The following is a 15,563-nucleotide window of genomic DNA, read 5'->3' on the forward strand; positions in this document are numbered from 1 at the left end:
TCTCTTGGCTTCTGCTATTGCCCTGAGACAACATGCCTGGCCTAGTGTCCTGTCCTAAGAGAGGGATCAAAGGCATGAAGGGCAAGCTGGTTGTTCCAGTCATCCAACAAGAGGCCATTCCAGATCAGCCAACACCTAGCTGGGCGTCTGGCCATGTGAGCACATCAGCCATGAGATAGGCAGAGTTCCCTAACCGCCACCTGCCAACAGCCAGGTTTGTGAAAAATGACTTATTCTGTGTCCCAGAAGGCTGCTGGTTGTTTATTACACAGCACTCTGTGGCATTAGATAACTGACATAAGGACAGAAGAACCAGCTGGAGGGGCTCTCCATGGTCAAAGCTAGGACAATCTGAACACTAAAAGAATAATGCTGTCAGTGATTAAGACACAGTGAATACACTTTTAAAAGCACGAGTCCATAGTTAGACTAACAAAACATTAAAGAAAACGAAACTCTTTATTTTTCATAGCTGGACATCACTACGATACCAACTTCTTAATCTGAAAACTAGGAATTAAAAACAATTAGGGATTCAGCTGCCTGCTTTGTTGGTATTTCAGGTACAACAAATAGCCTGTTTACAAAGGAGAGTTCCACCTTTCAGAAGATTGTCAACTTGTAAATGTAGAAGGGGTGATTAATTCAGAAAATCACCACTCGGTAGCCCTTGCTGAAAAATGTGTGCAGGTAAGGATCATCGATAGACGCTATTCATTTGGAGAAAAGTTAGTGGGATATTATCCCACAGAAAATATGCCACTCTCAATGGAAAAAACATGTTTATATTACGGAAATTTGGTGGTCACCTTTTTTTTACCCACGAATCTCCCCTTCGAATCACCAATCGTGGGACAAGTGAACATTATAGATAAACGTAAAATCACCTCACAAGAAAGCAGTCAGACAAGTTCAGAAGGCAGGAGAGCCTCCAAAACAGCTAGCCTCATCCAGGCGTATTGTGAAACAGCATATATCACAAAAGGAGGGGAGTTGTTCTACCATTGAGAGAAATTTAAAAGACATAATCAAGAACAATGATGATTTTTAATTTGATCTAGGCTCAAAAAAATAAAATAAAAAAAGCTATGTAGAAAACATTTTGAGACTGAATACGGAAAGTTGAAGATGGCGTGGGAATTTAACGATATTTGGGACTTATGGTCATTTTTGTCAGACATGATGATTGGATGTATGGAATATACTTCGGAGATGCATGTTTTAGTATTCGGGGATGAAAGAAAATGATAGTATAATTTATGTTTACATATTTTCTCCACAGAAAAGAAATGATGGGGGACACATAAATGGACAAGGCATTGAAATTAATTGGTATTTGTATTGGTTATACAGGTGTTCACTGAACTATGTTTTCGACTTTTCCGTAACTTAAAAAATTTCATAAAAAAATGAAGCAGAAAATAAAACCCCATAATCCCTGATTTCTAGGAATGTACACTAGGGTTGGAGCTCTTGTCCACAGGAAGGCACCGCTTGGGAATCCCTCGGTCAGTGAGGGGCAGTCACTTGGAAGAGCCTGGATGCTTCTCCCTGGACTATCAGGAAGGTGCTCCCCCCAGAGGTGGGTTTTGGGGCTCCTGGGGTGAGGGTAGAATTGAGAAAGGCTAAACTGTGAGCAACTAACGTCATGCTTAGGTAAAACAAGTACAGGAAATGGGAGGTACCGCAGGTGGGACGCCAGAGGGGCAGGACCCCCAGAACACCCACTGTTTGTAAAGATGAAGACAGCTCAGGGAGCTCCTGAGCAGAGGCTGGGCAGCTCCACAGCAGGGCTGCAGTTTAGTTCATATGTTTCGGCCTGGAGGAGAAAAAGAATTCCTTTTTTTTTTTTTTTTAATTTTCCTTGTCTGGGTTTTCTTCTTTCTGGATTTATATCACAAAAATTGTCAGAGGAAAGTAATGTGGGTTCAAAAGAGGTACAACTCTTTCTTTCAAAAGAGCACGTTTTCTAATGATATTTCTTTCATTCTAAATACAAACAGCATTCAGCAGCCCTGCCAGAAAGCACTTAACCGAAACAGTTCAGCCTTGACATCTGTGAGACTTGCTCTGGAGACCTGGGGAATTCCCAGCTTCTCTAGGACCCTAAGTGAGATGTGAACATTGGAACCACTGGCTGGTTAATTAGCTCTCTCTGGCTCAAGGGCTTCACGCAGGCCTCTTGATTCCAACTTACACTGGAAACTTTAACATACATGGCAGGATAACCTGACAGCGAGGTTAACTACATCTGATTTTCCTGTAAGATCCTGAGAATAAGGAAGAGTTAGAAAGACCACAGTAATGTTTTCCTTCCCCCTTTCAAGAATGCAACCAGGTGCTGTATTGTGTAAGTCAGAGGGTATTAACAGGCATTTGCTTTAGAAAACCTGAATCTTGGAAACAAAGTTGAAGAATTGTCTGGGGCGGAAATGAGTTAAGTGTGTGTGGATAGACAGGTGAGTTATTAAATTCTGTGGACTTCAAACTATGGTAAAATGATACCACAATATCTATCTTTACGAGGTCAGTAATGACAGAGATAAGTACTTTCAAAAAAATAATAATCACTACTTGGAAATTACTTGGGAAACAGCTACATTTCAACGATGACTTTAGTGGCTTTCAATTTCACTTAATTTTTAATCATAAGATCTGAGACTGTCCAGTTTGTCTTTGATTAATGCACTGCCTAAATAACTTTTAAAATGTTTTAAATTTCCATTATTTTCCATTCAATTTTTTATGTGCCCAACAGCGTCCTGTTCAGAGTTTTAAACAGCTTGTTACACTGAAACCCCACTAAAAACAACAAAGCCCCTCTTTCTGTATTTAATATTGTCTGTATTAATATTTTCTGCCCCACTCCACTCCCATAGAAAACACTAGTTTTGCAGTAAATTCCTTTCAGCATTTTTAATGGAGCCAAGTCCTCCAGGTTACATTAATCTACGCATCCCTGAGAACAATGACCTCCTACCAGCAAAGACTAATGGATAGGCTGAGAGACAGAAACTTGACCGGACGATGACATCAACACAAGGGTGCTGAAAACCTCCAGGGTAAGGTATGGATGGCTGGAAAGGGCTTGGCCCAAAAGTCTGGACATTTGGCCTCTATTTTAGGCTTTGCCACAGACTGGCTATGCCAGAGGTATGCAGTGCAACCTCTAAAGCAGTGTCCTTAAAGGGACAGAGCATGATAGTCCCCTCTCCTTTTTCATATCTGCTAGCAGGAAGGCTTTTATAATGGCTGGGGCTAGAGCAGCCATTCTGTTCCTTTAGGTGATTTTGGAAATGGAAGATAAAATGAAAATAGAAGGTAGATTCCACCTCTGGACTTCTATGTGGAAATAAGTAAGTTTGAAAGACAAATAAATTTCCATCTTTCTTTTTTTTTTTTTTTTTTTGAGATGGAGTTTCGCTCTTGTTACCCAGGCTGGAGTGCAATGGCGCGATCTCGGCTCACCGCAACCTCCGCCTCCTGGGTTCAGGCAATTCTCCTGCCTCAGCCTCCTGAGTAGCTGGGATTACAGGCACGCACCACCATGCCCAGCTAATTTTTTGTATTTTTAGTAGAGACGGGGTTTCACCATGTTGACCAGGATGGTATCGATCTTTTGACCTCGTGATCCACCCGCCTCGGCCTCCCAAAGTGCTGGGATTACAGGCTTGAGCCACCGTGCCCGGCCAAATTTCCATCTTTCTTAAACTAGCATTATTTTGATCTTTCTGTTGCTGAGGGCTGACTTTAATCCTAATAAAGAAATACAATCATACTCTGACTGTAACTTCTGGATTTAGAATCAGGAGAATTTGGTTCTAATCCCATTGCAGTGTTTTTTGAGGCCTGTTACTTTACCTAGCAGTTTTTCATTTTCAGTAATAGAATTTCTTATTTTTCTGAAAGGGTTGCTGTGCTGATTAATTAAGATCAGCTATGTTCAGGCATTTTGAAAGTATGAAAAGAAAGAGCATGTTTTATAAATACGAGATCTCACTTCCACCAGTGACACTCAGATCTCTGAAAGGGGAAAACCAACTATCCCTTTTGACCACACATTCACCTATGATTTTATTTACCAAAAAAAAAAAAAAAAAACTGAATCATATTCCAGAAGAGTTTTAGATGGAATCTATGAAAAAGCTTGCCTGTACACAACTCTTGTCCTTTTGACTTGAAAGCAAATAAAATAATCCAAAATGCAAACAGCAGGCAGGCCAGTGTCTTATACAGAGAGAAGAAAAAGCATTACACAGAACAATTCTGTCTACTCATTGGGCTGGAAAAACAGAGAAACAAATGATTAGAGGTTTCTCCCGTCTCCCAGGAAAAGTAGGCAGGCCCTCTTAGATGGAATCACTCACTCCTTCCCACTTGCCCATTTCTGTCTGTGAGCCTCAAAGTGCCTGATGGCACAGTGGCTATGGGGGTTATTTCTTTTTGAGAAGATTTCGCATGTGTCACAAACGTGGGACGTCAAAGGCAGACGTCTCCAGGTGGCGTGTGGCTGTCTGTGTCCCTCTGCTTCAGGCAGAATGTGAGTCTGAATTTGGCTGGCTCCAGGGGGCTGTCTGTGCCACCAGGGCCAGGCAGCCTCCCAGGCTCCTCCTACATGACATGCTGGAAGTTTAGCAAGTGGCATCACTGGTATAAATTCACTTGTGTCTTATGACTCTGGCTCTGACCAGAGACTCTTTCCCTTCTGACGTGGACCCATACAGACTTTGCTGGGATTATTAGAGAAAGTCCAGTCAATTAAAGAGGTAGAGCCCACCATCTGAAAGCTGCAAGATAACAGGGGTATGACTCTAAGCTCCGAGGGGGTGGAGGTCTCATCGCACAGTAGTCGTTCACATATTGTAGTAAGTGGAAGTAAGAACATCCTCACGTTTGTTTCCTGGTGAAGTGAGAACCTGTGTCTGATGAAGTCCCAGAAAATCCGCACCTTTACTAGCTATTAACTGTGGAGTCTCAGACAGGTTATAGGGCTTTTCTGTGCCTGGATACTCCCATCTGGAAAAAACTGGGGATATTAATAATGTCAATGACAGTAGAACTGTATCTGGGTTCACCTAGTAGGTCCTGCTAAGTATGAAGCATAAAAACCACTAATGCTATTAGCAGAAGCAACCAGAGACAACTCAGCCATCTGAGTGACTGAGGCCTTCCTGTGAAAACCCACAGGGCTTACGGGGATGCTTTACCTGCAGGGCCGCATAAAAGTGTACCCGGGAGATCAAGTGTGGCTACAGTCCTTCCACCTCATATGTTCCCAATAAGACTACGCAGTTCATCTTCTGGACTACGACACTTGGCCGTGTGAGGGGCTGCGTTAACAATCACAGCAGAGCAGGTGATGTCACCTGGGCATGAACACCGGTTTGTTCTCAAAGTCAGTGTTGTTTTGCCTAAAAATTGGCAAAACCAAATTTTTCTATGTACGCAAAGCTTCAAAAATTCAAAATCCTGACTTACTTTAATGGCTATAAGTTTCACATTAACGTACGTGGAACAAATGGCTATCTAAGCTTGAATTGTCAGGACTGCAAATCTGACAATTTATTCCATGCACGCCATCAATAAAGGTTCTAATTTAAGAAACAACAAATCAACTCTCTCAAAAAAGAGCAAATTGATCTCAACCACAATTTAACATACAATCAGACTCAGCTAATCTTTAGAGGTTGTTATTGCAGTTATCCACAAAAATCAATGAATGGTATATCAGGTCTTCTGCGGTGTAGGACGTTGTATTCAACGAGTGAAGCAGCATTCATTTTAATGATACACATCTCAGTCAAAGCATCGTAGCAATCTTCGGTCAGTAATGAGTTCTGTCCTGTTAGGTGATGGGAATGTTCAGCTCAATGTATAGCTATTGGTGGAGCTGGTAAAGGTCATCGCTGCATCTCATTTATTAGAGCTGCCTCTCGGAATGGTGGAGGCATAGGGTAAATGGTGTTGAAAACTGTAACTTGCAGTGCAATATCTGTTTACTCCATTAGAAATAGATTTTTTAAGTGCCCAAGTTTGGTTAGTTTCCTTTTTTCTTGTTTTTGCTTGCTTTTGCTTTTAGGGCACAAAACTGCTGTGATTTCCATGTGTATACTGCTGTGTATTTAAAGGCAAAATAGTTCTTTCCCTACTTTCAACACCACAGAATTACAAAGTAAAGTTTCTTCCCTTTAACAATATCATTTTACTTTATTTATTCTAGGAACTAACAATGTCAACTAGATCAACATTAGTAACTCTCATACAAGCACGGAAACAACTGCATGTGAGTACACACGCGCGCACACACAGACACACGCGCGCGTGCGCCTACCTCACTAATGCCAAAGTGTCTGACTTCATGAACAATGAGTTCACCTTCCACACCCTGTCCTAGGTTTGCTTATTCTACTCAATTCATTCATTAAATATCGTTGTCATCCTCTGTGCAGACACTGCGCTGGGTGCTCACTCTCACCCTGCACAGAAGCTCGTCTGTGGGATCTTCCCCTTCTCCCAGCAGAATCGCTGGACACACCTGCCTCAGACTCAAGGAAAATGCTGCAATGAGTGTGACAAGGGGATCTGATTTTGTTCCTTTCCCTTTAATGGAATCACACTATGTTTCCAACCTAGAGCATCAAATAAATAGTGACGGAGGGGGTGCCTCCTACCTGTCCAGTCCTGCCAGGGGAACTACAGAGGCAGGTGGTGGCCTCGGTCCACACTCAGCACTTGCTTCCCCATCGCCCAGCCCTTGGCTTGTGTTTTTCTTTCCCCAAAACCTGCCCCCATGTGTCGCTCTCCTTTGACAAGAGAGACCATGTCATGCTATGCTTTCCTATGGCAAACATAATGGGTATTTCAAAAGAAGAAAACATGTGACAGAAAAGACTGAAGGCCTGTGAGTGAAATCGGAAAATCTGCGATGGCGTTCAGCTGCTGTGCACTATCCCACTGCTGTGGGCCAAGGCAAAAACACACCAAAGTGCTGGAATAAACCACCCCAAAGAGACATTCAAGCCGAGTCCTTTTAGTGAGGCTATCCTTCGCTGTTCAGAAAGAAGAGCAGATTCTGTATGTTTGACCATTTGATTTCTGCTTACGCTTCTATTCCATGTAATTTAACCATTAGCAAATAAATATTTTCATTTTATTTATTTTTTGAAATTCATGCATCTTACATTTCTCATCCCAGTCCTGACTCTTAAGTCATCACTCCATATGTTAAATCCAAGGATAGAGTCTTACTCAAGTGAATAAATATTATAATCGTGCTTCCCAAATAGATTTGCCTGCTTGTTTTTCCCTTTCATAGGAATCAGCCATGGAATGTATAATATATGTCTTTCCTGATTATACGTCTTATTTTCTTGAATCAGTGCATGTGGGACCTTTCTCCTGGGAGACCGCAGACGCCTCCCTGGGGGCTCGCCTCTCATTCTCCTTTTAGTGGCACCGTGTCCTCGGCGCCTTCCTGCGTGGCTAAGCATGGTCTCATGACATTCCCAGTCCTTTGTACTCCCTGCATCTTGGAATGCTGCGCCTCCCTTTTCATGTTTCTGACTGGACCAAAAACCCCAGAGTTCTAAGTAGGTATTGAGGAAGTCCTTCTGGTCATCGGGGAAAGCAGGAAAACACCCTTCCAGGAGGTCAGGCTGTGGAGCAGTTTTGTGAGGTGAGATGAAACAGAGCTGGTGCATGACACTGTCTGGCCCCTGAAGAGATCTCGAAGATTCTGTCTGAAATTCACTAGACTATCCCCAGACCTGAAAAAGAGTGACTATTTGTAGAGAAAGTAGAGAAAAGAAAGCAGAAAAGGCAGTAGGTGTAACATATACCATGAGCTGAATTTGGTAAAATTTTCTGAGCACCAGTGACCATCTAGGCTTCTGTGCATGGTGGGAATTTAGAGCTGGAAGAGCATGGGGTTGTCTTTGCATGCAAGCTTATTCATTTTACTCATAAACAAACAGACTCAGAAACAGTAAATGTCCAAAGTCAGGAATCTGGTCCATGGCCCGGGACCAGGTCCCCCCGCCTCTCATGCATTGTGGGCCCTGATTGTTGTTGAAGGCACACCAGGGAGGACAGCACAATTGTCCCATGAGGAAGGAACAATCCACTTCTTCAATCTCAATCTCATAGTATTCCAGAGAATGGTGGCTGACCTGTTGAAGTGCCATACCAGAGTCCTCAAAAGCAAACTTTACGACAGGCCATCCTAAAGAGACTTTGCAAGCCAGATAAACTCTTCAGCCACTTCCACAGAAGGTAGTCACAGACCCATACACAGGAATGACTCTATTTCCATGGAAGAAAGATAAGTTTATGTTATTTACTCTTTTGTACATTAAGCATGTTTAGACCTAATTTCTTGGGTGTCAAAATGGCATTGAAATGACATTGTCTCCTTGGCTCATCCACTATTTGGGATGGTTACTGGAAATATTAGGAGCTCCTTATAAATGTTACGACAGTTTCTCAAAAGATTAAGCGTAGAATTACCACTTGATCCAGCAATTCCACTGCTAGACGTAGTCTTAAAAGAAGTGAAAGCAGAGACGTGAGCAGACATTTGTACACTGATGTGCATAGCAGCATCATTCACAATGGCCAAAAGACAGGTGCCATCCAAGATTCCACTGAAGATAAATGGGTAAACAAAATGTTGTCTGTCTCTATAATGGAATATCATTCAGCCTTAAAAGAGAAGGAAGTTCTGACAGAGGCTGCAACATGGACGAACCCTTACGATGTTATGATAAATGAAATAAGCCAGTCACAAAAGGACAAATACTGCATGATTCCACTTATGTGAGGTCCCTAGGGGAGTCAGGTTCACAGAGACAGGAAGCAGAAAGGTGGGTGCAGGGGCTGCGGAATTTTTCGTGAGGACAGAGTTTCAGTTTGGAAAGCAGAAAAGGTCTGGAGATGGACGGTGAAGACGGGTGCACAGCAATGTGAATGGATCTCTACAGTGTATACTCTAACACGATTCAAATGACGAATTTCATATTATATATATTCAACAACAATTGAAAAAAAACTTCCTGAGAAAGAAGAATGGGTTTGATGGGAAGTCTAAGAAACAGAGGGTCTGAAATAGTGTCTAGCTGTATCTCGAATCCTTTTTCTTTCTTTCTTTTTGAGAGGGAATCTCACTCTGTCACCCAGGCTGGAGTGCAGTGGGGCATGATCTTGGTTCACCACGACCTCTGCCTGCCAAGTTCAAGGGATTCTCCTGCCTCAGCCTACTGAGTAGCTGCGATTACAGGTGCCTGCCACCATGCCTGGCTATTATTATTTTTAGTAGAGATAAGGTTTCACCATCTTGGTCAGGCTGTTCTTGAGCTCCTGACCTCAGGTAATCCACCCTCCTTGGCCTCCCAAAGTGCTGGGATTACAGGTGTGAGCCACTGTGCCTGGCCCTCTAACCCTTCGTAATTTCACTGAGACCCAAAGTTTATGGCTTTGGAAATCACAGGTTTAGAAATAAAAATCAGCAGGAAAGAAATTGCTTATGGCTGATTTAAGAGAGATTTATGGGCGTAAGCAGGTGTTCACTTCATCTCTCTCCTCAGTGCCATATTCTGAATTGCTGCTGGTAGCATGTGCCCAGGGTTGGACAGTTGTTCCTGGGGTTGACTCCAAGGTCTGGTGGGAAGGAGACGGTCCTCATACAGCGACGGTTATGTTGTTGTGCTGACACACGAGGCCCAGACACCACTGGGAGCTCGTGGTGAAATCAGTGCAGGACTTTAGGTTGTGTGAAGTTTTTCCCATGTTTTAGGGTGGACAGCTCTACTGGATGATCAGAGCTGATGGAAAAGCAGAGAGAGTCCTTGTTTCACCCCTAGAGCGCCTGCTTTGGGTCAGTCCACACTTACATTCCGCCATGAAAGGGGAAGGTAGGGTGAGAGATTGTCATCCTTTCATCTGAAATCTTCTTGTTAGTCTCAACATTTGTCCCACAATAAAAGATTAACTGGGCACATTAAAAACAAGCAAACAAAAACTCAACTCTAATTCTAAGAGGAAAGTTTGGGGCAATTAACCTTTCTGGTAAAGCCTCTGCCAACTACATTTGAGTGACTACCCACAGCAATGCAGACGTCTGGGACTGTGAGGTTGGTAGGAGTTCTGCTGGACATTTATTATTTCATAAAAAGTAGTGGTCTTTAGGTTAACTCAAGTTTGGTAGGATGGAACAGAAGATATGGAAAATCACTCCGTTCCTAGCAAAAATGGCCCTATAAGGCATTTACAAAGAAATTCTATAATTGGGTAGACTTATGGGCTTCAGGATAAAGAGAAGAATGAAGAAACCAATGAATGAACTAGTGTATTTGGGATGTCACGCTTTTAGAGTACTGGAAGGATGCTCTTAAAATATTTTCAATAGAATAAACTGTATTTTTGTTGTCACTGTTTAGACACAGTCACTCCTGGACTATGAAATTGATGATGGTTTTTCCGATTCCTGTAAGAAAGTCATCGTAGTCTGCGGTCTCCCGCAGTTGTGCCTAGAGTATGTCCCCTTGAGTCTAGTCTAATGACGGAATTCTCAATCTAGAACTACTTCTGTCCTCACAAAATTTATTATCAATCAAGGGATGAAAATTTGTTCATCTACAGGTCTGTAAACTGCAAGAAGTCCAGCATGAAGTCATCCTTCTCAATAAGAACTTGTCATCCCTCAGATGGTGATTTCACTCCGTTCCCATTACACATGATTTCCGTTTTGTAGTGTGTGACTTGAGATTCTATTTATGGGACCTATTGATCGTGCACAAAAGATCTGATGGTTCTCATCACCTTCATTATATTCCTCATAGAAGACGTCCCTCTTCCACAAATGAGAACAACTCATTGCAATGTAAATGAGGAGTAAGTCATTATTTTTAACTTGCCGTTCTCTTTTCTTCACCCATGAGCAAAGAGCTTCAACAGTCGAAGCTTTAGTGATGTGTCATTATGCCTGGAAGCTACCAAGTGTGAAGGAAAAATTACCATTAGAATGATCAATGATGCTCTCATGAAACATAATACAGCGTCCTTTAAAGTACTTTATATAACATTACATGTAGAAGCACATGGGGGCACTTTGATTTACCAGGAATAGAGAAAAATAATCCTTTCTGTGATTATCTGAAAGCCATTATATATGTCGTTATGCTTTTATAAAGAAACTGGTTTAAAGCTTTTCTGATTAACTAGGCAATCAAAACTGAAACACAATTAGATATAAAAGTATATACAGGTCAGAAGAAAAATGAATCATGTTTATGAATTGAGTGCCATGATTTTAGAAGAAAACATAGCCTTCTGTCAATGGCCTCAAGGACTTTTATTTAATCTTTATCATTAGTTACTAGACCAATTTTATGTAAGCGGGTTTCAGGTCCATAAAGCATCAAGGAACTGATTACAGGACAGCTTATGGCAAATGTTGGTGAGCACACACCTAGGAAACTGTGTTGCACTCATAATTTCAGTGTTTTCACAAATTCTATTAAGATCATTTACAGCATAAAATAAAAAGTGTATCACCAACTACTGTGTGAATAAATCTGTTTCATTTGAAAGTACAAAAGCTATTAAGACAACATTATGGCAGGATCATAATAGATTCTCGAGAAATAAGTTAGGGAAATAGAATATGTGTATGGCCTACAGTTAGGTGTTATCAGCATGCAACGCACTGTACAGGACATACCTGTATTTATCAATTAGTTCCAGAATCTGGCTAGTTATGAACTAGTCCTGTAGATTTTACCCTTTTGTCAACTAAAACATTCATCTCCTTTTCCCAGCCTTTTAGCTCCTTTCTTGTTTATCTGTACATTTCTACAGATTATTTGTAATGGTTCTTTAATTTCATTAACAAGGCAGCTAGTATGCCTTCGGAACAAGGTATTTGACTACTGAACAAAATACCACTGATGCAAAACACGCTTCTTTACCTGCTCTGAATTCCCAAACACATGGCGTGGTTTTCACCTTGCCTCCAGAGCCAGAGAGAGGGGTTTTCAAACTGGTGTTCGTCCTGTCTAGATGTGTGACTTAGAATAAGTTACTTAACCTCTCTGAATGGTGCTAATGCTACCACCTACTTCACCGGGTCACTAAACAATTAGAAGAGAGAACGCACGCCAGGTGTTTGGTGCCAGGGCCTTAAACCTGGCTATTTTTATTGTTATCCTAGCTAAACTTGACCTTAGATTAAGGTGAATCTTCCTGAGCAGCTAGGTGTTCTCTCACTATTTCCTGAACAATCTTCCCTCCCTTCCTGAGAATGAGATATCTAATTTTCCTTTTTGATTTTGAAAAGTACATTCCTTACTGGAGAACATGTAAGAATATTCACTGCATGATTATCCTGCATACGTCCTTCACACCAGGATCTATCTTTCTTTGCATGCTCTCTCTCTCTCTCTCTCTCTCTGTGTGTGTGTGTGTGTGTGTAAGACAGTAGTAGAGAGCACAAGAGTGAGAGCAAGAGCAAGCACATGCTTTATCAAGATATAATTCACATACTAATAAATTCACCTATTTAGGTATAGAATTCAGTGGTTTTTAGTGTATTCAGAGTTGTTCAACCTCCTTACCCTTTTACTTGCTCCAATATTACTTTGCAACTTGGTAGTTCTGTTCAACGCCCTTTACACTTTTTTTTTTTTTGAGTCGGGGTCTCACACTGTCATCAGGCTGGAGTGCAACGGTGTGATCTTCTGCCTTCTGGGTTCAAGCGATTCTCCTGCCTCAGCCTCCTGAGTAGCTGGGATTACAGGTGCCTGCCACCACGTCTGACTAATTTTTTTGTATTTTTAGTAGAGATGGGGTCTCACTATGTTGGCTCGAACTCCTGACCTCATCATCCACTCGCCTCCGCCACCCAAAGTGCTGGGATGACATGCGTGAGCCACCGCACCAGCCACTTTACACTTTTTACAAGCTTTACATCAGCCTGGATCTTGGTCATCTTGGCATGATTCCTAAGTTTTGAGCTTACCTCCATTTTTATACACATTTTCCTTAGTCGAACTAATCAGAAAGCTGTCCAGACTACAACGCTGGTTGCTGGGGATGCTTGTTCTGTTTCTTCCTCGTTAGCATTTCTCATGGCTGTGTGGTCACAGTTGGTTTCTAAGGGCCTCCTGCCATGAGTGTTGCACATTGTTTCATCTGGGTAGGACAGAGCCTTAATAACAATAATGCATATATTATCCCTCATTTTTAACACCTTTATTGAGATACAATTCACACCATACAATTCATCCATTTAAAGCACACAACTTAATGGTCTTTAACATATTCACGGACATGTGAACCCAGTATCATAATTAATTTTAGAACATTCTCATAATCTCAGAAAGAACCCCCCAACTTTGAGCTACAACTCTTCTTGCCCCCATGTCCCTCATCCCAGTTCTAAGCAACCACTATCCTACTTTCTGTCTCTGTAGAGTTCTCTGCTCCAGATAGTTCACATAAAAGAAATCATATATGTTGTGGTCTTTTGTGACTGTCTTCTTTTACAGTTTTCAAAATTCCTCAGTGTGTAGCAGGTGTCAGTATTTTGTTGTATTCTTATGGCCAAATAATGTTCCACTATATGGATCTACATTTGGCTTGTTTGTACTTTTTAGCTATTATGAATAATATTGTTATAAACATTAATGTAATTATTTTTATATGGTTATATGGTTTCATTTTTCTTGGGGATATAGCTATGAATGAAATTCCTGGGTCAAGGGGTAACTCTATGTTTATTTGTTTGGGAAAATGCCCAGCTACTTTCCAAGGTGGTTACACCATTTCTCCTTCCCACAAGTAGGACATGAAGGCTCTGTTTTTTCCACATTCTCACCAACACTTGCTATTTGACTTTTATTGCAGCCATTCTAGGAGGTAGAAAGTAGTATTTCATTGTGGTTTTGATTTGCATTTTCCTGCTGAATGATGATGTTAAGTATCTTTTCATGTACATATTGCTGTTTGTAAATCTTACTTGGAGATATGTCACCTCTGATTCTGTGCCCATTTTTAAATTGGAATAATTGTCTTTTTACTATTGAGGTTAAGAGTTTTTATATAGTCTGGGTATAAGTTCCTTAACAGGTAAATTATTTGTAAATATTTCCTCCCGTTTGATAGGTTGCCTTTTCACTTGCTTCATGGTGTCCTTTGAAACACAAAACTTAATTTTGATGAAGTTCAATTTATCTATTTTTTCTTTTGTTGTTTTTATTTTTGTACTATATCTAAGAATCTTGCCAAATCCAATGTTATGAAGGTTTACCCCTATTTTCTTCTAAAAATTATTAAGTTTTAGTTCTTACATTTAGGTTTTTGATCCACTTTGAGTTAATTTTTGTCTATGGTGTGAGGTAAGGGTCCAGCTTCATTACTTTGCATATGGCTGTCTAATTGTCCCAGAACTATTTGTAGAAAAAAGATATTAACATTCATTTTTATGTCACATTACCAGATTCTAAGCATTTTATTATTTATTATCTTATTCAACCTTACTCTACAACATAGAAAATTAGGCTATTTTCTATTCTCTAAAGCTGATAAGCTTGGAAAGTGTAATTAGCACCTTTTCTTTCTTAGCCTTCAACCAGACTACATTTTCCAAATTTCTCTGAGGTTAGTTGGGGACTGTGTGCCTCAATTCTAGCACAAGTGGAAGCAGAAATGACACGCACTGCTTTTATATTTGGTCTTCCCTCCTAGGCACTCAGCTCGGCTACATTTCCTCATCTCTCTGGCAGTTAGATGGGATCGAGTGACCGACTGTGAATTAATGGGAAATATAGGCAGAAGAGATGCATACCTCTTTTAGGCCCAGCCCCTGTAAACTTCCTGTGTCAGCCTCACCATTCTCTTCTTGAGTCTGCCATCAAGATACAGAGTATCCAATGGAGAAATTTGAGCACTTATAGATACCACAGCCACTAGCTAGAAGGAACCCCAGTCCCTGAAAGGCTGCATGGAGGAACCCCCACCTCCTACCCCATCCTCATAATTGCAATGTGAGAAAGAAATACAAGTATCCAAAATATTGTAGTGTCTGGGCAGAGGTGGAGGATCCAGGCATAAGATAATAAGATGGAACTGGACAAGAGATAGGAGTTCACTCAAGGGGGGCTATCTTGGAGAAGTGTCCCAGGCTAGAAAGAGTTCAAGTTGCTTTTCATAGAGCCAAGACCTGGATAGGGAAGTAACGGAGGGAAATTGATGCTATACATGAATAGTAGTTCAGACAGTTTAACTGTTCTTTGCTTACAAAGCAGATAATACATAGCAGAGTTGGGGCTAGAACCTCTTTTCTCAAATTTCTAATCAGAGACTCTTTCAATTAAGGTGAATGGGGGAAAGAGATTAATAGTAAGTTCTTCCTCTAAGATCTGAAAAACTGTCACTTCCCCAAAATATTAGATTGATTCTGAGTTGCTCCAAAAGAAATAACTGAACCCAAGCATAGAGCATTCTGGGAATAAATTTTATCTTAATATCGTAGAGAGCTGTGTTACAATCATCACTGGCTTCCTCACTGA

At 41.1% G+C, this 15,563-nt stretch overlaps 1 protein-coding gene across 5 annotated transcripts in view; it reads right to left on the bottom strand.

The window, feature by feature from the left end:
- DPP6 (dipeptidyl peptidase like 6) overlaps nt 1-15,563 on the bottom strand; it is a 1,109,512-nt gene that overhangs the window by 341,047 nt on the left and 752,902 nt on the right. The window lies entirely within an intron of this gene.

The sequence above is a fragment of the Sapajus apella genome, unplaced genomic scaffold, assembly GCF_009761245.1.
Source record: "Sapajus apella isolate SASKATOON/1434 unplaced genomic scaffold, GSC_monkey_1.0 scaffold56, whole genome shotgun sequence".
NCBI classification, from domain to species: domain Eukaryota; kingdom Metazoa; phylum Chordata; class Mammalia; order Primates; family Cebidae; genus Sapajus; species Sapajus apella.